Source organism: Pleurodeles waltl, chromosome 2_2 (genome assembly GCF_031143425.1).
Source record: "Pleurodeles waltl isolate 20211129_DDA chromosome 2_2, aPleWal1.hap1.20221129, whole genome shotgun sequence".
Taxonomy (NCBI): Eukaryota; Metazoa; Chordata; class Amphibia; order Caudata; family Salamandridae; genus Pleurodeles; species Pleurodeles waltl.
Genome location: NC_090439.1, coordinates 145,365,118 through 145,392,300, shown reverse-complemented (window position 1 = coordinate 145,392,300; position 27,183 = coordinate 145,365,118).

Below are 27,183 nucleotides of genomic sequence, written 5' to 3'. Positions count from 1 at the left end.
TAGCTTTATAATACATATTATAGACGAGAAATGCTTATGATTAACAATACTGCATCAAATAAAATATTCATTGAAATATATTAATTAACATAAAGGATTTTATGTGTGTGCAAACTAATGTCAACTATAAGAAATAATCATTCATAAATTGCTAAAACTGTGTACATTTAAACGCATAACACTGCATTCATTAGAACTAGTATATCTTAAAGTTAGCAAGAGTCAAGCAAAGCTGTGTAGCTCTCATATTAAACTGTATTTTTCCGTATGCTGACTCGCAAAAGGCCATGACCCAGCGATTGTTCTTTTCCTTTCAATAGTTTGTAACAGGACCACATTTTCCCATCCGTATGCTAGCATCTTTTAGGATAGAATTATGCGCTTTGAAACATTATTGGACACTTCCAAGGACGATGGAGCGAGGAGAAGAGAACTTTTGACCTGACGAGTGCCAAGGAGATGAAGTAACCCCGGATATGCCACCTACGAAATACGTCAATTATGATGACCAATTAGAACATGATAAAGTATCCAAATGACAAAATGCATTACTTAATGTATAATTTGATAGGTTGACAATGGTAGGGTGTATTGACTGACCAATAGAATTTTGGGGGAATGAATCACGAAAAAGGGATAAAAACCCATGACACAGGAAATAGACAGTGCATTAGGTAGGGAATGATATCGATTGCATCTCGAAACTCTGTCACTCTATTTGGTGACCTGAGACTTAGAGAAAACCATCTTTGCCCATTAGACTGCCCCCACACTTTTCTCCTTATGAGAAGAGTGTCTTTGTCTTTTAAACTTAGATAGACTGACGGCGATCTAACTGATGTCCTGAAGACAAAGACTAATCCTGAATGCTGACCTAATCAGAGGAGGGTAATTATATGTTGCTAATGAAAAATTCTTTATTTGCCTTTTCTTTCTAGGTACCAACTGCTGTATGTTTTTGATTAGAGACCTTAGTTAGATGTTTCCAAATTGGTGTTCAAAATTGTTTTGCATGACGCCCAACATGCTAATGCTAATTAGAGGTTAGACGAGGTATTCATTTTGACTGACAAACTGACGTGACTGACATGATGCTATGGTGAACTTGTATCTTAGAACATTCAATGTATTGTGATCTGGTTATACTCATCTGATTATCTATGCTTCTGATTTCTGCACTATTGAAAGCTTACTGTGGCTGTCATCTTGTAATTGTGCTTATATGCTTCTTGACTTTGAGATTGATGCCTTTGCTACTAGATTGTAATCAATAGGGAATAAAACTCATAAAAACTTCATTAAGGTGTGGTTATTCATGACTAAAGGTCATGATTGCGCCGCATGTTTATTAATGCCTAAAGCGAGATATATTTTGGTGTTAAATATTGACAATGTTATTGCCATGTTGATTGGTGTTCTGATCAGTTATCTCGTCCTACGGTGTCTCACCACTGGGTCCAAAGATTCATTGGCCTAAAACGAGTCCTGATGTGTATAGATTAACATAGACGGACGCGTTAACAGTTCTGGTAGCAGAGTACGGTTTGGCCCTTGGGGGCCCTAGGACGGAGTTTCATTGCTTAATTTGTTTTCTTGTGATAATGCAATTTGGAAAGATGATGAGTTGCTAGATTCGCCATGGGCTTTCCCGGGATCTCGGAGCCTGCCTAAATGAGTTGGGAATGTTCTCGGCACCATAGTATGTGTGGTTAGGGTCTTTTGCGCTCATTAAATCTTATGCACTTTGCAGGTGATTGTGAATATTTGAGTGTGATTAGGCCAAATTAAGTGTTGTTTAGAAGGAATAGGCGTACTCCACAGTATGAGAGTAGGGAAGTCGGCGTACTTCATGTGAATGCAGCGCTTGTTGCTCAAAATTATCCACATGGTTGGTTGTTGTATACGGACCTATTGAGGTCTAAGACTCCGGAGTATGATATTAAAATGGTTTATGTCGTAATCTGTGCGGTTTAGTAGGTCAATCCGGCGTGGTTGACAAGTCGAGTTTCGAGTTATGATGCATGTGTGTAACCTTCGATGGAGATTTGACAAGTTCTAAAGTGCACTAGAAGGAATCATTGACAAGTCGAGAGTAGGATTTGCAGGTCAAATTCTGCTTGCGTATGAGGGAACTGAGAAGGAGAGAGTAGCGGCCGAGGCTTCAAGTGAAATCTCTGTAAAGTTCTGAAGCGAATGTGTTACCTTTCCTGTAGTAAACCGGCAGATTTGTGTTGTCATTTAAGTGCTAGCAATAATTCGCATTAGTTTGTATGAGTTGTAAGGAGTTAGCGAGGTGTGGACAAGCCGCAAGACTTTGTCAGCTGCAGTGTGTGTGAGTGTGACGTCAGTGGTGCCGTGCTGAGATAGGTCAGATGCCGACAGGGGTCGCGCACGGATTGGCTGCCGTTCGTGAGAGGCAATAGGTTGAGTAAAGGGTAGGTGAAGAGTGTCCTGGGAATAAAGCCGTTTTCTGATTAAATATCAAATAAAATGAATTTTGTTAAGGCATTTAAAAGCGCTTTGAAAGGAAATGTGTATATTGTTGCAACTGATGGGGAACCTACACCACCTGAGGGTACACCAGCTTACACGGTTATGGAGGAAAAGGGTGTTGCACCATGTTTATGGATAAAACAATGGCGCAAATTAACTGAGAAAGAGGGGTGTCTAGCGTTTCCGGAACATGGAACGTTCAATCAAAAGGTGTTAGAAAATCTGAGGTGGATGTTAAGTACGCAGAAACCATCTCCTCGACCAGCACAATATGAGGTTTTGGCAATTTGGGACCTGATGGCTCTTAAACATAGACAAGAAAGATTTCACAGAAGATTGACAAGGGCAGAAAAATCCTATGCAGAGGCCAGTTGGGATAATGAGAACAAAATGTGGAGACGAGGAATAGTGGATGGGTTGAAGCTGTTTCCGGCAATAACCCAGGGAGAGGAGACACAGGGAAAGAAAGCTTCCTGCAAAACTGACAAAGAATTAGGCAAACACAAAGAGAATAAAAGATCCTGGGAAGTGGAGGATGATTCAGATGATGAGGCGTTTATGGATAGATTGTTACATGATCGTCTGCCACCATACGCGGTGAACGACAGTGCTCCAAGTACTAGCTTGGATCCTGGGAACCAGACGAAGGAGAAGGGTGTTACTGATACAGTGCAGACTAGCGATACAGCTTTGATACAGAATGGTGTCAGTGTACCCACTGCACCAGACTCGCCGATACAGTTACAGCCTCCACCACAGATAAAAAGAATTTATCCCGATGTTCCAGTACTCGAGACTACTACAAACTTGGTGGTGCCACCAGACCCGATATATACAAAGCCAAGGTTAATACAGATCGAGTCAACTCCACAGTTAGTGTCACAACCGCCACAACTGATGCCTGGGTACAACCCAGTAGCGGGCCCTTTGAAAGAACCTGCACCAGGATTATTAGAGCAGACTTATGGTGTTGAAGCTCCAAGAAGCTTGGGAGCAGGCCAGACACCTGCCGCTATATCACTACCCATTACGGTTGGTCCCCCGGTGCCGTTATATGCACAGGAGAAAACAAGGACGTGTGAACAGGGAGCTATGACTCATGAAATGATAAGAGGAGGGCCTATTAGAACTCCACAAATAATGGCCCAGGGAGAACAGGTTTGCGAACAATCAAGACCCTTAATGGACCTCAGTCCAATAGGGGCACCTCTTGAGGCAATGCGACAAGCAGGGTTGGGAGTCCTGACTCCCCAAACTATGAGTACAAATACCTCATACACTCCAATGATACATGCAGGGAACATTTCACTGCAGGGTTTTACAGTACAACAGTTAAATGAGTGGTTAGAGAAAACTTGCACATCACAAAAGACTACAGCGATTACAATCGAACCTGAAAAAGAAAAACAAGATGAATACCTAAATCTAGTATGACTAGGAGCAGAAGCTGCTGAATTGGTGGATGGAACAATGGGAGTAAATAGGTTGGAGTCTTACACTGAGCCAGAATTAAGATACTTATGCCCTAAAATTACCAAAGAGGTAGGCAAAGTACACCAGAAATTAACGAATTTGGCAGACAAATACAATATCGACATTGGAAACACGAAACATTTGAAACGAAGTTATAGGTTAGATTTTGACACAAAAGATTTCGAACACATGAGATCCGCAGGCATGAAGACACATTTGAAAGAGTTGCTGCAAAGCGCACAAATTTGGGGAGCACTAGAGAAATGGGAAGGCCGATGGATGAAGAAAAGAGATAAGGGGAAAAGAGATAGTTTGAGATCTAATGAAACAACAGTCACACCTAATTTAGATACGGTAAAAATCCTACCTATGAGAGAAACAGCTGGTGGTGTTTTGGTGCATGTGCCTTGGTCCAGGGGAGACATTTTGTCTTTTACAAATTACTATCCTCCGTTAAGGGAAAAACCGATCGAGTGGTATCAACAGACAGATTCGTGAAGCTTGCAAAATGTCTCTGGGAAGATTTAAATACATTGTTTGAGATTATTGTTCCGCCAGACTTGTGGCTTGAGTGCAAGAGAGGGGTAGATTGGCCCTCAAAGGAACCGGCAGGGGATAAAGTGACTGGAGCACCTTCTGAAGAGGTGATGAAATATTATCGTAAAGTAATTGAGTTTTTGAAACAAAAGGTGTCGCCGAAGGTGACTGATTGGCAGAAAATCGACCAGACCTCTCAAGAGGTTAAAGAGTCAATACATGCGTATTATGAAAGGTTGTTGAAAGCATTCAAACATTACAGCGGTACTGAAACAATTGAACCGAAGGACATGAACCATCTTGTGTTCAGATTCGTCGAAGGGCTGAGATCGGAGGTCAGCCAAATGATTAAAAATCATTTGATTTGTTGGCAAGCTAAACTGATTGATGAAGTATTACAGTATGCGAAATACTGTAGTGACGAAATTGAGTTGAAGCAGAAAAAGTTGAAGGAGAAAGTGATGGTGATGCAGATAAGGGCTGCACAGGCTGGAATACAGGGAAATGGTGTTCAGCAAATGATACAGCAACAACCGCAATTGAATGGTGTGTTTCAGGCACAGCCGAGAGGTAGAGGTCGAGGGTTTGTGAACCGTGGTTCGGACATGAATAATGTTGTTATTCAAAATGATGGTCAAGGAGTGAAAAAGATGTCACCATGTCATGCGTGAGGGGGCGTGGGACATTGGAAACGGGATTGTCCGAATATAATGCAGGATGGTACGGTTCAGCAGAGTATTAATGCCGGTACACTACAAAATTCACGAGGTCCAAGAATGAGACACCAGAATCAGAACTATCAAAATAATTTGGTGCAAATGTCAGGGGTGCAACCCATGCAGCAAATGCAGATGCCGCATTTCCAAACAGTGCCAGTACAACCAATACAACAGCAGATCCCTATGGTGCCTAGACAGCAAATGCAGTTACCCCTAGCTCCGATGGGACAGCAACAGGTGACGCTTCCTCAGCAGGTCACAGGTCAGGTAACAAATCAAAACAACACTGTACAACAATTCCCATTACGAGGTGAAAATGATATGAATGAGGATTGGTCAGATGACAGCTCAGACAGTGAAGAGTGCAGACTCGCAGCATCCCTAGAGGTAGACCAGAGAGGCCCATATGTGGAGGGAAAAGTAATGGGCTATAAGGTCTCATTTTTAGTTGATACGGGAGCTACACGCTCTACGGTTCGCAGTGCAGAGGTACCAAGATTACCTCTCTCGGGGCGCACCATACGAGTGGTTGGTGTGGCTAACCAGTACCTGACTAATCCAATCACTGACCCAGTGCAGGTTGAAATCGGAAATTTCCAGGGCCTGCATAGATTTGTTGTATGTGATTCAAGTCCAGTATCCTTATTAGGAAGAGACTTATTGTGCAAAACCAAATGTTCAATTACCTGTTCCAATGGTGGAATAGAGGTTCAGACAAACAGTGATGATGAGGCAGATGAGGGTCAACTCATAGAAGAAGGAGGAGAGATGAATGAAGATTACCCTCTAATTACTTTATTCCCAGTGTTTACCCTGATCGATCTACCTGCTGACCTGCAAGGATCGGTAACAGAGAAAGTATGGGATTTGACTGGAAAGGAAGTTGGATTAATCAAGGGAGGAGGTCCAGTCAAAGTGCAGATAAAGCAGGATGCAGTGTTCCCACAAGTACCACAATATCACATGACTCAGGATGTCCTTATTGAAGTGACACAGATAATTGCGGATTTTCTCAGACAGGGAGTTCTGAAAGAGGTCCTGAGCAGTCCATGTAACTCTCCTATTATGGGTTTGAGAAAACCCTGTGGGAAAGTTCGAATTGTGCAGGATTTGAGAAAAATAAATGAAATTGTGATAAAATGCTGCCCTGTGGTTCCCAACCCAGCGGTAATAATGTTCCAGGTTCCTTGTGATGCTGAATGGTTTACCGTAGTAGACCTATCACAAGCGTTTTTATCGATACCACTTCACGAAGACAGCCAGTTTTTGTTCAGTTTCAAATTCCTGGATAAGGTATACAGTTGGTGCAGAATTCCTCAGGGGTTTTCTGAGTCACCATCCATCTTCAATCAGATATTGAAGAAGGATCTGGAACCTCTCGTGTTGCCTTACAATTCGACTCTTATACAGTACATTGATGATTTGTTGATTGCATCCAAAACCAGAGACAGCTGCAAATATGATACCATTGCATTATTGAATCATTTAGGGAAAAACGGACATAAGATGTCACCTAAAAAGCTGCAGTACTGTCAAAAAGAAGTGAAGTATTTGGGGCATCTGATTGAAAAAGGGTCCCGAAGAATATCAAAAGAGAGAATAACAGCTGTTTTACAAATGAATCCTCCAACAACAAAGAGAGATGTCAGGATGTTCTTGGGAATGGTGGGCTACTGTCTCCAGTGGATACCCAACTTCTCGATTATTTCAAAACCACTAATAAAACTAACAGGAAAAGAAGTTAAGGATGAACCATACACAATCACATTAACAAAAGAAGAGCTTGAGTCATTTTTAGAGCTGAAAGAGTGCATGTGCAGGGCTCCAGCATTAGGAATGCCTGATTATGAGAAACCATTTCTGTTGTTCTGTCATGAACGTGATGCTTGTTCTTTGTCTCTTTTAACACAGGTCCATGGAGATGCAAATCGCCCTGTAGCATATTTTTCAGCTACTTTGGACCCTGTCGCAGCAGCCTTACCAGGTTGTTTGCGAGCAGTCGCAGCAGTTGGTCAAAGCCTTTCACAATGTGAGGGCATAGTCATGGGATACCCTTTGACAGTTTTGGTTCCACATTCTGTTGAAATTCTGCTGACACGAACTAAGACACAACATATGACAAATGCACGACTTACCAAATATGAGACGATTATTCTGGGGTCACCCAATGTTATGTTGAAAAGGTGCACTGTGATGAACCCGGCAACTCTATTTCCCAATGAGAATACAGAAATAAAAGATGGGGAAGAGTTTGAGCATGATTGTCTGGAGGTGACTGAGCTTAGTACCAAACCTCGCTCAGATATACAGGATACCCAGTTAAAGGAAAACGATTGCATTATGTTCGTTGATGGGTCCTGCTTAAGAGATTCGACAGGAACCTTGAGAGCTTGTTATGCAGTATGTACCATATCTGGCATAGTAGAAGCCTCCTGGCTCGAGAAAGTGTTTTCTGCACAGGAGGCAGAATTAATAGCTCTCACAAAAGCCTGCCATGCTGCTGTAAATCTGAAAGTCACAATCTATACAGACAGCAGATACGGATTTGGAATTGTACACGATTTTGGTCAACTCTGGTTACAGAGAGGGTTTATGACATCCTCTGGTTCACCAGTGAAAAATGGAGAACAAATAAGAGATTTGTTACATGCGATTCAGTTGCCTCTTGAAATTGCCGTGGTGAAGTGCAGTGCTCACACCAGATCACAAGATTTTGTGTCAATGGGGAATGGGTATGCAGACCAAGTTGCCAGATTTTGAGCATTAAACTGTATATCTTTTATAGAGCAGTGGGAACTGTTACCACAACCTGAGTATGACACAACCTTAAGCCTAGCATTACAAGTGGTTGATACCTTAGACGAATTAAAAACATTACAAAGCCACGTTGGTAGAGAAGAAAAACGTTCCTGGAAGAAAATGCAGTGTGTACAAAGAGCAGATGATATTTGGGTGTCAGAAGAGGGAAAACTGGTTTTGCCAAACAGTCTTCTGTCACAATTTGCCCGACTGTACCATGGGCAGGCACATTTAGGAAGAGATGCCATGATCAGATCCTTTAAGATCGATTGGTTCAATCCAAAATTCAGACATGCCGCAGAAATTACTTGTCACAGGTGCGTCATTTGTCAACAGATGAACGCTGGAAAAGGAACCGTGGTAACTTTGAGCCACATTGGGAGAGCTGGTGGTCCATTTAATAAGATACAAATGAATTTCATTGAAATGCCTGTTTGCGGAGGTTTGAGGTACGTGTTGGTGATTGTGTGTGTTTTTAGTCATTGAATTGAGGCATATCCCACACGTAGGAATGACAGTCTTACGGTTGCAAAACTACTACTCAGAGAATTAATACCCAGGTTCGGGTTTCCGGTTTCTATAGAATCAGATAGGGGAAGACACTTCGACAATGTTGTGATTAAACTTCTGTGTGCCGCACTCAACATTGAACAAAAGCTGCATTGTAGCTATCGCCCTGAAGCCTCAGGACTAGTCGAGCAGATGAATGGTACTCTGAAATCAAGAATAGCAAAAATGTGTGCAGCAACAAACATGAAGTGGCCAGATGCATTACCTCTAGTGCTGATGTCTATGAGAAACACGCCAGATAAGAAAATAGGATTGTCCCCACATGAAATCCTCATGGGCAGAGCAATGAGGTTACCAGCAGTACCTGCAAACGCACTAGTGAATATTACAGATGATATGGTGTTGGATTACTGCAAAAGTTTGGCTCACGTGATTCGCTCTTTCTCTCACCAGGTGGAAGCTAACACGTAACCACCAATCGGCGAACCAGGACACTCTCTACAAGCTGGAGATTGAGTGGTTGTCAAGAAACACGTGAGGAAATCGTGTCTTGAGCCGCGTTGGAAAGGGCCATATCAAGTAATACTAACAACAACTACTGCTGTAAAGTGTGCCGGGCTTCCCAACTGGATACATGCCAGCCATACAAAAAGGGTAACGTGTCCTGTTGAAGAGGAACTTGAAAATTCCGGTACAGCAACTTCAAGAGAAGAAGTCTCAGAGTCAGAGATCAGTCAAGAAAGATCTGAGACTGCAGGAGAGCCCGCTGAGAACAGCCGTGTCCCTCAAACTATCAGTGAGTTCGAGAGAGGTGACAGAGTGCCAATCTCAGTGGAGGCAGCAGGAGAACAAAGACAAGAAGAGGTTCTCCCAGAAGCAGACGATTACAATTCAGAGTCTGAATACAGTGTCGAACAAGAAGGAGAAAGAGACGGAGAAGTGGTAAATTTGAATCAGAACGAATCAGAATCTCCCGAACAAATCCCAAGCCTATCAGGAGAAAACACCATATCACCAGAGGAGGGTGCTGTCCAAAGTACTGAAGGGAAACGCCGAAGTAAGACGAACAGAGGTGACCATTGGCCAGACAAATCACACTTTAGAATAAGAGAAATAGCAAACGAAACAATAATAGAGGAAAGCGATACCTCACGAGCAGACGATCTGAGTGAAGGAGAACAGCAAGGAGAACGAAAATTAAAAAGAAAAAGAATAGCAAACAGAAGATATACCGGTCCTGAATGGGCATATGCTACAACCTCTGAATGGCAACAAGAATTCTTAGCGTTCTGTTTTGATCGAGAAATACCAGGCCAGTACTACGGGACCTGAAGAATATACAACAAGAAAGCTGAGATAAAGATTGAAATTGTGAAAGCCGAAAAATAATAAGAAAAAAATCTTAAGAAAAAAAACTACCAGAAAGTGACATTAAACCTGGATTTGACTTATAGAAACCTGATTACGACAAGCTGCTAACCTGAATTGACGAAAAGGGTCCTGGAGTGAGTGAAGACGCTGTAAATTACGCAGAAAGAGTTTGCTGCTCAGAGTTGATTGTTGATCTGCTATTCTGATTCTATACAAACATGGCTTATAGTAACAAAGGAAGTAAAGTGTGTGGTTGGTTAGGACTTATGATAGGTGTCGTATGTGCAATAATTATTGTGGGAGTGATTGTGGGAATGCCATGGAGAGAGAGTGAAACCATTAATGCAACTTTAAAACCTGAGACTACTACTACAACTAATAAACTATCACCATGGGAGAAATTTGAGCAAGACGCAAGACATCTGCATGAGGGAACTAATACAAAAGGGGAACTTTCTACTAATGTTTTCTATCACTTACTAAATGAGTATGTGGAAACTATGGATGCGAAAGACTGTTATGTATGTACTAAAATTCCTTCATCTGTGCAGGAGGGAGTTACTTATCATAGCCTCCCTCTTACGTATGGGATCAGCTGTAGCTTGCTACTAACAAGATTTAATAATCAAGAGCATGTGCAATATTTTTATTCAAATTTAGATGTTGTGTTTTCTTTTGTGCCTGTTATTGAATTCTTAAATAAGCTAGCTAAAGAGCATGATATAAAATTAGTTAGAGGATTCTTTGAGCCAACACTAACATTTGGAACTGCTTATGCACATCGCAACAATTTAACATGCTTACTGTCTCCTGTGGAGAAAAGCTTTTTAGATCATACAGATGATAGACGCAAAGCATTAAAAGAAAAATTAGAAAAAGGTTTAGAAAAACGCACTTATGCAAATGATTACACTTATACTGCAATTAAAACACAAGGCAAGTTAGCTATAGATGCATTACACGTAGGTAGACTCTGTATATATAGACCAAAATCTGATCAAGATCATTTGTTTGTGGGAACGAGTGAATGTAGGCATGTGTTTCTGTTTCAGAGCAAATGGACCTTTATGTTAAATGGACAAGACCCAGCGATTCCTGGAATCTACTACATCTGTGGGTTAAATTCATATTACCGTCTCCCTAGCGGATGGTATGGGACATGTTATTTGGGAATAGTATTCCCAAAGATTTACCAGATTGATGACTTAAAACAACTACCTAAAACGTCTGAATTACAACATGCCAGACAAAAACGAGAATCAGTTGCAGCTTTCATTGGTGACATATTTGGAGCTATAATCCCTTCAGTAGGGGTTATCCTAAATTCTATGAAAATTCAAAAGTTGTCTACTATTGTGGACAACATGCTGACAAATTTGACAGGAGCCATACTCCTGATGGATACTGAACTTGCTGCAGAAACAGCTATGACTCTTCAAAACCAGCTTGCTTTAGACATTCTTTTAGCAAAGAGTGGAGGTGTGTGCAAAATGCTTAATGAACGTCATTGCTGCTCATACATATCTGATAACAGTAAGAAAATTAGAAACGCGCTTACTAACCTGACTAGAGATAGTACAGATTTGAAGGATCTAAAAGAAACTGGTGTTTGGGAGAAATTTGGGAAAGGAATTGCCCGAGTGGGAGCTGGTTTACCAACATTTGGAATGGGGTACTTGCAAAAATGATGATGGGATTATTAATTGTTCTGTTTTGTTTGTTTGGATTTCGGGTAATATGCTAAATTAATGACAAAGTGAAAAGAAATTGGACTAAAAAAACCAAGAGAAATGAAGAAAGTGAAAGAGAGAAAATGTTCAATGAAATATGGGAAAGTTCACATAAAGGAAAAGATGTTGAAATGCGTATTATGCGCAAGGTGAAAAATTAAGACTAAAGAATTTGTGATGACGAGCGTCATCAGAGGAGGGACTGAGAGAGCGTAGCTTTATAATACATATTATAGACGTGAAATGCTTATGATTAACAATACTGCATCAAATAAAATATTCATTGAAATATATTAATTAACATAAAGGATTTTATGTGTGTGTAAACTAATGTCAACTATAAGAAATAATCATTCATAAATTGCTAAAACTGTGTACATTTAAAAGCATAACACTGCATTCATTAGAACTCGTATATCTTAAAGTTAGCAAGAGTCAAGCAAAGCTGTGTAGCTCTCATATTAAACTGTATTTTTCCGTATGCTGACTCGCAAAAGGCCATGACCCAGCGATTGTTCTTTTCCTTTAAATAGTTTGTAACAGGACCACATTTTCCCATCCGTATGCTAGCATCTTTTAGGATAGAATTATGCGCTTTGAAACATTATTGGACACTTCCAAGGACGATGGAGCGAGGAGAAGAGAACTTTTGACCTGACGAGTGCCAAGGAGATGAAGTAACCCCGGATATGCCACCTACGAAATACGTCAATTATGATGACCAATTAGAACATGATAAAGTATCCAAATAACAAAATGCATTACTTAATGTATAATTTGATAGGTTGACAATGGTAGGGTATATTGACTGACCAATAGAATTTTGGGGGAATGAATCATGAAAAAGGGATAAAAACCCATGACACAGGAAATAGACAGCGCATTAGGTAGGGAATGATATCGATTGCATCTCGAAACTCTGTCACTCTATTTGGTGACCTGAGACTTAGAGAAAACCATCTTTTCCCATTAGACTGCCCCTACACTTTTCTCCTTATGAGAAGAGTGTCTTTTTCTTTTAAACTTAGATAGACTGACGGCGATCTAACTGATGTCCTGAAGACGAAGACTAATCCTGAATGCTGACCTAATCAGAGGAGGGTAATTATATGTTGCTAATGAAAAATTCTTTATTTGCCTTTTCTTTCTAGGTACCAACTGCTGTATGTTTTTGATTAGAGACCTTAGTTAGATGTTTCCAAATTGGTGTTCAAAATTGTTTTGCATGACGCCCAACATGCTAATGCTAATTAGAGGTTAGACGAGGTATTCATTTTGACTGACAAACTGACGTGACTGACATGATGCTATGCTGAACTTGTATCTTAGAACATTCAATGTATTGTGATCTGGTTATACTCATCTGATTATCTATGCTTCTGATTTCTGCACTATTGAAAGCTTACTGTGGCTGTCATCTTGTAATTGTGCTTATATGCTTCTTGACTTTGAGATTGATGCCTTTGCTACTAGATTGTAATCAATAGGGAATAAAACTCATAAAAACTTCATTAAGGTGTGGTTATTCATGACTAAAGGTCATGATTGCGCCGCATGTTTATTAATGCCTAAAGCGAGATATATTTTGGTGTTAAATATTGACAATTTATTGCCATGTTGATTGGTGTTCTGATCAGTTATCTCGTCCTACGGTGTCTCACCACTGGGTCCAAAGATTCATTGGCCTAAAACGAGTCCTGATGTGTATAGATTAACATAGACGGACGCGTTAACACTAGCATCTGGATCTTTTCAGATAATGGGCGAACACGTGGCTGGTATATCCCAGTCATACTTCTTGGTCTCCCTACCTAAGGTCCTAGATGCATTCATATGCTTCACACCCCACCATATCTGCTTCCCAAACACCCAGCAACTGCAGCAGGACACCAAGCAAGATGTCTATCAAATAGCTGGGTTCCCCTATGTGCTGGGTGCAATGGACTGCACCCATCTCCAACTGGTGCCACTTGCAGCAACCAAACATCTATATAGAAACCACAAGCACACTCATTCGATTGATGTGCAGGCCGTTGTGGACCACTGTGAGCTCTTCACTAACATCCAAGCAAAATATCCCAGGAGTGTCCATGATGCCTACATATTCTACCATTCCACTGTCAATGGGCAGTTCCAGGATGGTAACACAAAAGGATGATGGACGGAGTGCTGACAATGCAAACACTCACCCCCAGTCACAGATCTCGGTTTAAACCATCGTTCTTTTGCTCACCATGCCACCCCAGTTCAGACCCAGCCATATGCAAATCAGTCTTGACCCTGTTCCTCATGGGAACAGTTCAGCCCGAACTGCCAGGCCAGGTCCTCCCTGGACCGGAAACAAGCATCCTGGGACCGGTTTCAGGGTATAACCCTTCTTCAGCCAGGCTGATTCCAGTGGCACAGTGAGCAAGGGACCCACGTCTGTGCATACCCTTCCCACTTAGGGAAACATTAGTAACACAAAAGGATGATGGACGGAGTGCTGACAATGCAAACACTCACCCCCAGTCACAGATCTGGGTTTAATCCATCGTTCTTTTGCTCACCATGCCACCCCAGTTCAGACCCAGCCATATGCAAATCAGTCTTGACCCTGTCATCATGGGAACAGTCCAGCCCAAACTGCCAGCCCAGGTCCTCCCTGGACCAGAAACAAGCATCCTGGGACCGGTTTCAGGGTATCACCCTTCTTCAGCCAGGCTAGCTTGATTCCAGTGGCACAGTGAGCTAGGGACCCACGTCTGGGCATACCCTTCCCTCTTAGGGCAACATTAGTAACACAAAAGGATGATGGCCGTAGTGCTGACAATGCAAACACTCACCCCCAGTCACAGATCTGGGTTTAATCCATTGTTCTTTTGCTCACCATGCCACCCCAGTTCAGACCCAGCCATGTGCAAATCAGTCTTGACCCAGGATGGGCAATATGGCAATGGCCTACTCGTAAGTAATCCACCATACCAATCATTACACACACAACACACCAACCATGTAGGACAAACAAGACGTACACCACATTAGATACACATGGGAAGGAGAACACAGATGTACAGGTAACAACACATATGCAACATGCCACACTACACCGCAATCATTGGACATCACAAACACCCACATGTACATAACACAGCACTGTTCCCATTGCATACAGAAGCTGCCCACAAACCACTACAAGTGTCCACTGGTTGTTAACTAAATACAGCTCCCATACACATGACACCATATTAAGAATACCTCAGCTATGTTAATGGCACAGGCCATGGCCATTTAAAGAAAGTCACACATAGGCACAGCCCCACGCAATTGATGGTGTGCAAGCCTCTTGCAGCACCTATATCAAATGCCACACAAGTGGTGCTTTCTATTACCAACTACATATCATCTACACATATCTGATATACCTGTAGGGTGCACATATCTGCTGCATTGTGTGGTACACATACAAATACAATTAACTTGCCAGGAAAGACCATGGGACAGAATCATGAGAAATGGGGCAGCACCTACTTCAGTGCGACCACACATGTGCCCCTTTGCGCCCCCTAAAACCACTGTGTCTGTTCCATATACTAGAAACGGTCCACCATGGTGCAGAGTTTATGCAAAATTGTAAAGATCATGGTGGCCATAGTAGGATTCGGCATGATCATTAAGAACAAACCCGACCTTACATACACTGTACTTAGGAACCCATGTGAAAAATAGGTGTGCCTCTTCCAAAGCCTGCACTGTGCATGTGTTGAAAGTGTATGTGATTATTCATGTACTACTGCACCAAATTAGATCATCCTACAAGTGTGTGATATACACCCTCGTACACCTGATGGCTGGCACAACCATCATCTGCCACAAAGGGTCACTAAGTGTTGCACTGCATGCGTAGTGCCAATTGGTAACATGGACAGCACAGTTTGGCTTTGTAGGGCTACCACGGTGTCTCTACATCTGACACCATTGTGGTGCAAGGAGGTGGTAGGTTCCATCCAACAATAGGACACTGCCACAAATATGGACTACACATCTTTGCAATTGTTTAACTATTAGTTTGGAATCAGTATGAAAATTCCCAGGTCCCTGAACCACTACTCAAGATTGTCATGTTCATCAACACAGACCTATGAAACTATTGCACAAAAACAGGAACATACACTATGGCCCTCATTAAAATTGGGATTACTACCGTGGCGGAAACCGTCAACATAGACAGCCAATTTAACACTCCGACCGCCACGGCGGTACAAAAAAACAGCGTGGCGGACACCGCCAACAGACATACGGGAGACAATGTACCACCCACCCTATCACAACACGCCTATCCACCACCTTTTCGGAGGCGGAACCACCACGAATAAAAACACACCGGAAACAGTACACAGAAGGGAAAACACTCACCTCTCCACACCCCACGAGGAACAAGGACGCCATGGAGCACGAAATGCAGATACTGCCGGCAATGGTCTTCCTGCTCCTCTATCAGGAGCTCCAACGACAGCGTCGACGACCACGGTGAGTACTGCACCTACAACATGGGGGGAGGGAAAAGAGAGTGACACACACACACGCAACACGCAACGCCCCCACCCCCACCCTCACCCACAACACCATACACACAAACGTGCTGCAAGATTACATATAAACCCCCCCAACCCCATGGAAGGACGCAGGGACAAAAGGAAATGATTTGAACAAATGTAATCATGTGAAATATCATTATCAAAATGCAAAATCCAGTATATACAATTAGGTACACCAAATAAACAAGTCCGGATAGTGCACCAATCATTGTCCGTGGACCACTGGGCCCAAAATGCATGGGCGAGGCCCACACTAGATACCTGACTCCAAACGGAAACATGGAAAATATACAGGCACCTCAGGGGGAGGGGGCACCTCAGCCTGATGAACACACGATGCCACTGCTCCACGAGGGGGCTCTATGCCCACAGTTTGGTCCTGGGGAGTGCAAAGCCACAGTCTCTCAAGTCTTTCCAGTGGGTTGTTTGCCCCCTGCTTTATCCTGGGGAGTTCAAAGCCACATTCTCACAAGTCTTTCCAGTGTGTGGTTTGCCCACTGCTTTATCCTGGGGAGTGCAAAGCCACAGTATCTCAAGTCTTTCCAGTGGGTGGTTTGCCCACTGCTTTATCCTGGGGAGTGCAAAGCCACAGTCTCTGTAGTGGGGGCATGTTGCCCAGAGTGCTTCATCCTGCCAAGGACTGAGGTAGTGGATGTGCTACTCTACTGGTTCTGGAGGGGGCATGGTGCCCAGAGTGCTTCATTCTGCCAAGGACTGAGGTAGTGGATGTATCTCTCCACTGGTTCTGGAAGGGGTATGGTGCCCAGAGTGCTCCACGTGCAGTGTGGCTGGAACAATACACTTGCCTGGGTGTGTGTGCCACGAGATTGCCGAGGTACAGGTAGCATGATACGCCATGGAGGCAGAGACATACCCCACACTGCTGCGGCTTCGCATTCCAAATGCAGGTGACAACTGTGATGACAGTGATGCTTCATGGAAGCTGCCCAGGGTCCTGGGACTCACCACCAGCCTCGGACCACAGACCACCGGGGATGGTAGCCATGTCAGCGGTGGTGCCACTGTCTGAGGACATCGCAGGGCCGCTGGTGGTGCTTGCGGCAGTGTCAGTCGCGGCGGTGCTTGTGGCCGGGTCTGTGGCGGCAGTGCTGGCGGCGGGGTCTGTGGCGGAGGTGCTGGCGGCGGGGTCTGTGGTGGCAGTGCTGGCTGCAGGGTCTGTGGTGGCGGTGCTGGCAGCGGGGTCTGTGGTGGCGGTGCTGGCGGCGGGGTCTGTGGCGGTGCAGGTGGCGGTGTTCTCCGCCGTACAGGTTGGCATCGACGTGGACAGAAGTTGTGACACTGGTCCCTAAGGCGGTGCCACCATGCCCTCTCCTGACTTGCCCTTCAGTTTTTGGCCCTTCCCCACCTTTGATGGTGGCGCAGCTGTCTTGCCACTAACCCTTTTGTTTTCCCTGACACCTTGGAGGCAGGTGTCTTTGGCTTCTCCCTCCGGGATGTGGGCACCTTTTTCACGTTGGCAGGTGGTGGAATGTCCTTGCCCTCACTCTGTGGCACACTGGCAGTCATGATGGTTGGCGCACTGCATGACCCCGCAGTTGCTGGCACCACTGTGCCTGGGGATGTGGTGGCTGAGGTGCTGGATTGGGACCTGGAAATCCTAGCTCTAGGGGAAGGACGGGGTGGGGGAGGTGTAGGGAAGTGGTCAATGTTAGCCAGGAAAAGTTTTTTAGACACACTGGGACGGGTAGATGGAGGGGGTTTGGGAGTGGAGGTAGAGGTAGTGGTTGTAGGAGGTGTACGTCTGCTGAATTTGGATGAAGGTGCATGGGCTGGAGGCTGTTGTGAGATGGATGGCTGTAGGGTGGGTGTGTGCCTGCATTTGTGTACTTTGGGAGGAGGGCTCACAGACACACTGGGAGAGGACACTGGGGATGTGTGAATGGTAGTGGGGTGGTGAGTGCACGTAAGCGGTGTGTGGTGATGGGCGTGCTGGTGATGGAGATAGTGGCTGAGGATGTAGTCCATGCAGGTGTGAGTGGAGACAAGACTGGGAGGGAGGAGGGAGACGTGGAGGAGGAGGACACAGTGGAGGCAGTGGATGTTGATATGTGTGCATGGGTATGATGCTTGTGTGAGTGCCTGTGAGATGTGTGGTGCTTATGTTTGCCTGAGCCACTCTTGTGTGTTGATGTGTGTGCATGCTGGTCTGATGGTGTGCTTGGGATAGGCTGAGGTACAGGGGACTGGGTCTGGGTGGAGAAAGTTGGAGGGGGGCATCTGGACACAGGGACAATGGCTACCATCAGTGCTGAGGCCAGAGCCTGAAATGCTCTCTGTTGGGCTGCCTGCCCAGAATGAATGCCCTCCAGGTATGCATTTGTTTGTTGCAAATGCCTCTCAACACCCTGGATGGCATTCAGAATGGTAGACTGCCCAATAGTGAGGGATCTCAGAAGGTCAATAGCCTCCTCACTGAGGGCAGCAGGGCTGACTGGGGCAGGGCCTGAGGTGCCTGGGGCGAAGGAGATGCCCACCCTCCTGGGTGAGGGGGCACGGGACACACGCTGAGGGGCTGCTGGGAGGGCGGTGCTGGGAGGGTGGGTGGTGGCTGTACCTGTTGATGCGGTGGGCACAGAGGTGCCCGCCACCGCAAGGGAGCTCCCATCAGAGGAGGAGTCGCTGGTCTCTGCTCCTATCCCGGCCGTGGAGCTCCCCTCACCTTCCACCCACTGGTGGCTTCAGGCTCTGTTGTTTCGCCCTCCATGGCCAAGTGGGATGCAGCTCCCTCCTGCTCCGGTGCCAATGCTCCTCCGCCTGATGATGCTATTGCACACAAGAACAGGGAGACCACAAAAAAGGAGGGGGAGACAGGAGAAAGACATGTTCAGTGCATGCAACACCACTACCGTTGGCGGACACAACAGACACAGCAGCCCTCTGCACTACGCCATGCATTTATAGTTCCTAGATTAATCACATGTCCATGGGGTACCATGTCTAAGCCTGATTGCTGCACACCTGGAAGTCACAGGATCCTGACTAGGTGTAGATGGCACTAACCACTAGTGGGGTTGGGGTGCCACAGAGCCTGCCTCACAAGTGACCTTGCCTACCAAGATTGCCCTGGCCTGGGGGAACCCACTGCCCACCTCCTCCACCCAGATACCTCATAATTGGCGCAGAGTCAGCTGAATGAGAGTGTACTCACCCACTTGTGGCTGCTGTGATGCCCTCAAGCGCCTATCCAACTCCGGATAGGCCACCGCCAGGATTCGAAACATCAGGGGGGTCATGGTGCGATGGACACCCCTCCCACGTTGGGAGGCCATCCCCACCTGGGCCTCCGCCATCTTGTTGCTCCAGCGGCGCAGGTCCTCCTATCTTTTATGGCAGTGGGTGCTCCGTCTTTGGTGGACCCCCAGAGTCCGGACGTCCTTGGCGATGGCACGCCAAATAGCCTTGGTCTGGTGGGTGCTGACCTACAGGAATAGTACAGGGGGAAAGGAAAATAATTACCCGTCCGGACCGTCATACTCATTGACCCACGTTCCCTCCCTTGCCCTGACGCACATACACTCACTGTCCGCACATGCAGGATTCAGCCCCCCCCATTTATCTGCCATCCACACCACTCCAAACAGGCTTTGCCCATGCAACATGTTCACAGTGTACTCACCTGTTTGTCTTGAGGACCATACAGTTGTGTGTACTGGGAGAGGACCCCATCCACTAGTTTCTCCAACTCCTCCGAAGTGAAGGCAGGAGCCCTTTCCCCAGACACATGAGCCATCCTCGCTTCCAGACACAGGTCACAGCAGCACTTGCAGTGTAGGTCCTCTCGTGTTGAAAGTCAGGTATCAAGTGAGTGAACAGACAGAAAATGACGGTCACGTCCGCGGCGGTGCGTACCGTCACCACCGGCGTACATCGTCATTGCCTCCTTGGACCCATAGGGTCCCATGTTAACCAATGCTGGATTGCACCACAGTCTTCGACCGTCCACTGTGACGGTGTACAACGCCAGCGCAGTTACCTCATATCCCCTTGTCCCACCTTACAGGTCAGGTAGCCGCCATTTCAGGGGGCCACATGGCATTAATATTAACTGCGTCACACCAATGTAGGCCTTGAATACACACAGTTACAGGCACATTGCGGATTAATAAATGTGTGCAAATGACATTTTTTGATACCTCAGTGTTGGCTGACTCTCTGCTCGCTGTTCTCGTCCATAGGGAACGTCTGCTGGGGCAGGTGATGAGATGGCGGCATCCTCCGGTGTACAGACCGCTGATGGACCTGTCAACAATGGAAGAGAGACATATAATAGTCACCTACAGACTTGATCGTGCAACAATTCATGAACTGTGTGCCCGGTTGGAGCCAGACCTGATGTAAGCTATCCGCCATCCCACCGGAATCCCCCCTCTAGTGCAGGTCCTGTCAGTACTCCATTTCCTGGCAAGTGGTTCCTTTCAAACAACATTGGCCATTGCATCAGGGATGTCCCAACCAATGTTCTCTAACGTGTTGTCCAGAGTGTTGTCTGCCCTGCTGAAACACATGCGCAGCTACATCGTGTTCCCTCAGGTGGATGATTTGACCATAGTGAAAGGTGACTTTTATGCCCTGGGACATATCCCCAACATCATAGGTGCCATTGATAGGACACATGTTCACTACATATGCCATTAGAATGTAACTCAAACCTCAGGGAGCAGGTTAGAAACACAATAGTTACAAGTATGGTAGCACATTGTTTGTGATGTAAGAGTGTCTACTGCCTCAATTTCACATATCAGTGACATGCAATTCACGGGCAGGTGACTCATTAAGGCCTAGGTCCATGCACCACAACATATATTGTGCTATCAAGTGGATAAGGTGCTAATTCCTAGTGCTTTCCTCACATCAACACCATGCCTACCAGGATGTATACAAGGGGCCACACATAAGGTAGGGACTGTGATCAAATGGTGTTTCAGTAATGTAGGAACTGAACACTGTTGCTTCTGACTGCTGCTTTGCCTGTACACTGCCATTGGGCACAACCCTGACACATGGTGGACTGTTATGGCACACACACTTTGGCTGTGGAGTAAGCCATCGTTTCCCAGACAAATGAAGCAGCAATGGCTGCTGAATCACTATCCAAACATATGACCCATTGTCAGGGTCTAAGAATTAAATGGGACAATGCATCACCAAATAATTGTCTGGGTGGAATGTAGGCAGAGTGTGTTACACTCCCTATATATATAAGATGCACACTTTTCACACAAATCTGCTGTCTTGACACATGCCTACAGTAATTCCAGATAAATATGTAAAGACTGATGTTTGGGTGTATGTCCTAGACAGCAAAGGATTTGCTAGTAACAACAATGCTTGACATGTGTCAGCATGGTTGCCTACTATGCTCTGTATAACAACATCACACAACACATAGCAATATTCACCACTCATTCTCACTCACATGCAGAACAAGTACAAGGTAGCAACAGTTACATAGTAGCCAATACATGTTTTGGACTCCAACATGGCAATCAGGTGTGGGATGTGAAACTATATCCAGCAATGCTAAAAAATGTCAGAGACCCATCAAAAAAATGAATGGGAGTAGAAGTTGCAATATATATTTCATTTGGCTAATGAAAAACAGTACTGAGATTATTTCACACATCAACATCATTCAGCCATGGTAAGAGTTACCTAGGATGTGCCATGCTGGGAGAAATGCATACCCATGTTCAGCAGAAGATGTGGATGGACCGCTGAGAGATACCCACAGATAATTTCAAATTCAACGTGAGAGGTCACTTGGAGACAACACAAGTACTGTGGCAGGGGTAATATCATTTGTGTGTGGCACTGTTTACATCTTTCAAATACAGTCAGTGGGACGGTAACTATCATGTAGCCAGTAGTAGAAGATGTGTACATCTACAATTTACACAAGTCATATGTTGTATCCTGTCCATGTATGACCAGACAATGTTGCTGTAGAAGATGTGTATAAAGTGCAAGCAGCCTAAAGAATGGGAGCAATGTATGAGACAATATATACCTTACAAGTAATGCAGTAAAACATGGATCAGGAACACACCTAGACCAATACTGACTGTGCAACAAATCAATGTCTATATGTGAACATCCAACATACGTACAGAGAGGGTGACCAGGTTAGTACCTAACCCAGTCATGTTTGCCACTACCATAACCTGGGAATTGCCCATTACATTCAAATATGACAGGAGTCAGTGACAGATAACACCATCTGTACTCTGGTATGTTTCCAAAATAGAAGTCACAACAGATATACAACCCCTAACCAAGCTGCCCTTGGAACTTACTAAAGACATCAAATGATGAGACATGTCCTACACTGTAAGTACCCAGTACTGTGTACATGAGAGGGCAAGGCTGACATCAAGTACCACAGAGAAAATGTGAAATCCCATTTTGTTTGATCACAATTGTACATGTGTCTGTCTGCAGGGGAGTGGCATTGTTCTGCTGATTAGCAAACATAAAGAGGCAAGATACCTGTTCAAAGCACTCTAACACCACTGCTCCGGCTACATAAACATATGATATTGACAGGGGGATGATGCATTCACACAGTGGCCTGAGTAAACTGGAGCTCCATAAACCTGCCCCTTCACATGCAACCATGGGTTTGTGTTGCCAAATAAACTCCCACAGTAGTGATGAAGAGGAGGCTTCCATCTATTCCGGACTGCAACACTGCTACACAGTGGGATGCTATTGCGAGTAACATAAAGACACATATACCACTAAAATGGCTCAGGCATGGTAATGTCTATCGGATTCTGAACAAAAGGCAACCTACCACAAATGTAAGGGCATATGTATCACAAGATCAGTGACTGAAAAAAATTACATTCACATGCGTTCCAACATACAGAAATATAGATGGCACTAAGATAACTACACAGGCATTTACCAAAGTCCAACATGTGTCCGTGCAGGAAGATAGTTATGTGAGGTTTCATGTCCCATGGACACACCACTGTGATCATATGTTACTGAAATGATACTACACACACAGCATTTAGCAACCTTCAGTGACACATGCATACACGAGTCGCCTGGACTACGGCAACACCCTCTACGCCGGGACCACCGCCAAACTCCAAAACCGCCTGCAACGCATCCAAAACGCCTCGGCCCGCCTCATCCTCAACGTACCCCGCAACAGCCACATCTCCGCACACCTGAGACACCTGCATTGGCTCCCAGTCAGCAAAAGGATCACCTTCCGTCTTCTCACCCACGCACACAAAGCCCTCCACAACAAGGGACCGGAATACCTCAACAGACGCCTCAGCTTCTACGTCCCCACCCGCCCCCTCCGCTCCGCTGGCCTCGCACTTGCTGCCGTCCCTCGCACCCGCCGCTCCACGGCGGGTGGGAGATCTTTCTCCTTCCTGGCGGCCAAGACCTGGAACTCCCTCCCCACCAGCCTCAGGACCACCCAGGACCACTCCGCTTTCCGGAGACTCCTAAAGACTTGGCTGTTCGAGCAGCGATAACCCCCCCTTTCCCCCCTAGCGCCTTGAGACCCGCACGGGTGAGTAGCGCGCTTTATAAATGTTAATGATTTGATTTGATTTGATTTGATTACATACCATCTCCTGCAACTAAGATGCATGGGGAACTATATGTCATACGTGTAACAGGAGCATCATGAAGGCAAAACCAACAGCCCATCATAGAGCACACAAGCACATGCAAATTGGTTGGGGTAATGTGATGTCAACCCAGTCCTAGTCCATTGCATTCTCTGAGTACAAATTGTAATGGCTGTCACGTGCCTTACCATGTTTTGGACATAGACCATAATATATATTTAGGGTTGCTGGTATGGGTACATTTTATATCAGACATACCAATGTAGTACTCCCACAAATAAGTTTTCAAACACATATGTACACTCATAGTACACATATGCTAACATATATAAGAACACAGTGTAACTACAAATGCACATATGCACAAGGTATGAGCAATCACATGCAGTAGACTCATAAACAAACCTGTAGGTTCAACATACCAGTGTCACCATAAAGATATGACTGGATAGTTACACACACGTAGCCATACCACAATTACAACATTGTTGCATAGCCTATGTGACATGGTAAGTGAATCTGAGTGCACTCAAGGTCTACATTGCAAAATTCCACGCATTTCCGTCATTCATCAAAAAAGAATGACGCCCCAAATCTACACACTGTGACAATCTGAAAAATGACATCCGGCCACTGAGCGTCTATCAGGCCTTTTCACACACAATGGGGGAAATTTGAAGCATGACAGTCATGCGTCAAAAATTAAAACGCATATGCATATGCCATACTTTTCTCCTGAAGCAAAAAGATGCTTAGCCCCTGCGTGTCTATCGCACGTCCACAGGCCTTTCCATGCACAATGGGGAAAAATCGATGCACAACCGTCATGTGTAAAAAAAAAAAAACAATGCATGACTGGAAACGTAATGCACAGGCCCAGGAAGTGATGAAACAGGACAACCTGCCTGAGTACATGGTACAGTGAGTTCACTTTCACTTTTACTTCACAGTCTTATTGTCTGTGACTGTGTGAGGGTGCATTGAGCTGGTGCTGTTGGAGTTTTGGAGTATTTGTAGTGTTTTTGTGCTGTGTCCTGTAGTTCTTGTGTATTATTTGTCTTTTAATCTGTCTTTCGTATTGTAATTGTTCTGTTTATATCACTGTATTGTAGGGTGTTTGTCTGGGGTAGGATAGATTTTTTGGGTATTGAGGTAGTTGGAGTAGTGTTAGGGCACTTTTTTCCTGTCAACTGCTTTTACAGTGCATTATGTTAGGGAAAGGGAGGATGGCCAGGATGTCGGCCGATGGGCTAGGGGCTTTATTTGGCTGGTACAACATCACCTTCCCATGATGCTGGTACTGGGTGGCTGTGTCATTGGGGGCTACCCCACAGAGACCAAGAAGCTGTGGTAGGGAAAGGTGCTCCACACCTTTGCCACTGGAGGGAATGACCACCAATTGAAACACTGCTGGGCTGACCTCCACACAAGGGAGCAAGATCTGCTGGATCACCTGGGTATCGAGATTGGTGGAGCAGTTGGTAAGTATCCCATTTCCAACCAAGCCCATTATTTGCAGGTGTATTACAGGTGCTGATACAGTTGAGTGCAGCATGTTATGTTTAAGGCTCTGGACATGTCATATGCTGCCTGTATGAAGAGCCCCAGCACCACCTTAGGGATGACATTCTAATGCAGAGTAATGAAGCTGAAGCAGGGCAGATGTGCCATCTTCCCTGCACAACTAATACAAAGGTGGTCATTATGACATTGGCAGTAAATGTTGCTTACCGCCGTGGTGACGGCTGCCAACATACCATCCGTTCGCCAAATTATGACACAGACACACCCATCCAACAGAATACTGCCACATACACAAATCAACCAGACCAAAGGTCAGTGCTAAAGTGGCGGTACCAACACCCATACCGTTACGCTAACAAAACAATGACTACCACATTATGACCCACGAATCACCACGGTGGACATTCAGTGGCAGTAAACCATTGGCGGCACACAACGGCGTGCTCAAACTGGACACCCATATACTAAGCTACACAACATTAGCCAATACCAAAAACACACACCTAACACTCATACACACACCACACACACCAACCCACAACCCTTTATGAATACAAATTATTGCCACCAGACTGACTCCAAGACCACTGCGGCAGCTACACACACACCACATTCACCAATACATCCCTCATGCACCCCACTACACACACCCAAACACAGTACCCAACACCCACATAATTACACACACAACACCCATGTCCCACAAAGGCACCCCTGTTTCACAGATGAGGAATTGCAGGTCATGGTGGAGGAAATAGTCAGGGTAGAGCCACAGCTGTTTGGAGCACAGGTACAGCAAATATCCATTACCAGGAAGATGGAGCTATGGCGGAGGATTGTGGACAGGGTGAATGCCGTAGGACAGCATCCAAGAACAAGCATGACATCAGGAAGAGGTGGAATGACCTACGGGGAAGGAGCATTCCCGTTCCGTGGCAGCAAGGCACCAGCTTGCGAAACACAGGACTGGCGGTGGACCTCCACCTCCCCCCCCACAGCTCACAGCATAGTAGGAGCAAGTCTTGGCATTACTGCATCCTGAGGTCCCATCTGGAGTTGCCGGAGGACTGGACACTGGTTAGTCAACTTTTACTACTTATCAACCCCCATACCTGCATGCCATCTCACCCCCAAACCCTCACTCCTATCACTCCACTCCATCCCACACACTGCACCTACACATATGACTAACCCTGCATGCTATACAAATCCACGGACAGCTCTCCCAGCCCTGCATGGACACCCAACACAAAAGGCACAGCATTGAGAACTAACAATTACAGCATACATCACCATAGAAAAACAAAGGTGGCAGGGCAACATCAATGATAGAGGGGAAGATAGGGATGTACAATATGTCACAGACATGAAGCATAGTACATCACTTACATCCCCACAGGTGCCCCAGCCAACGTAAGTGGACAGGAAGTTCCACAACAAACCAGTCTCCCAACGGAAGATGCCCCCAGTGATGACAGAAACTCTGGACTTCTGGATCTGGAACTACCTGGCCTATCGGGGACCATTGGTCAGTCGGTCACCCCATCCCACTCACACTCAACCACAGAACCTCCCCCTTCAGTATCCAACACCACAGCACCCACCCCGCGTTCCCACACCTCTGTCCCCAGGACACGTCAATCAGCAGTGTGCCTACCTATACAGGGACCCCAATCCAAACCTCGACCCCAAGACAATCAGGGACCTGGGATCAGTGGCAGTGGGCACACCGTCCAGGGGACAGAGGCACAGGGCAACAGGGACACTGAGAGGGCCGCTGTGTGCCATAGGGAGGACAGGCCCAGGGAACCGACTCTCTAGGAGGCACTCACCA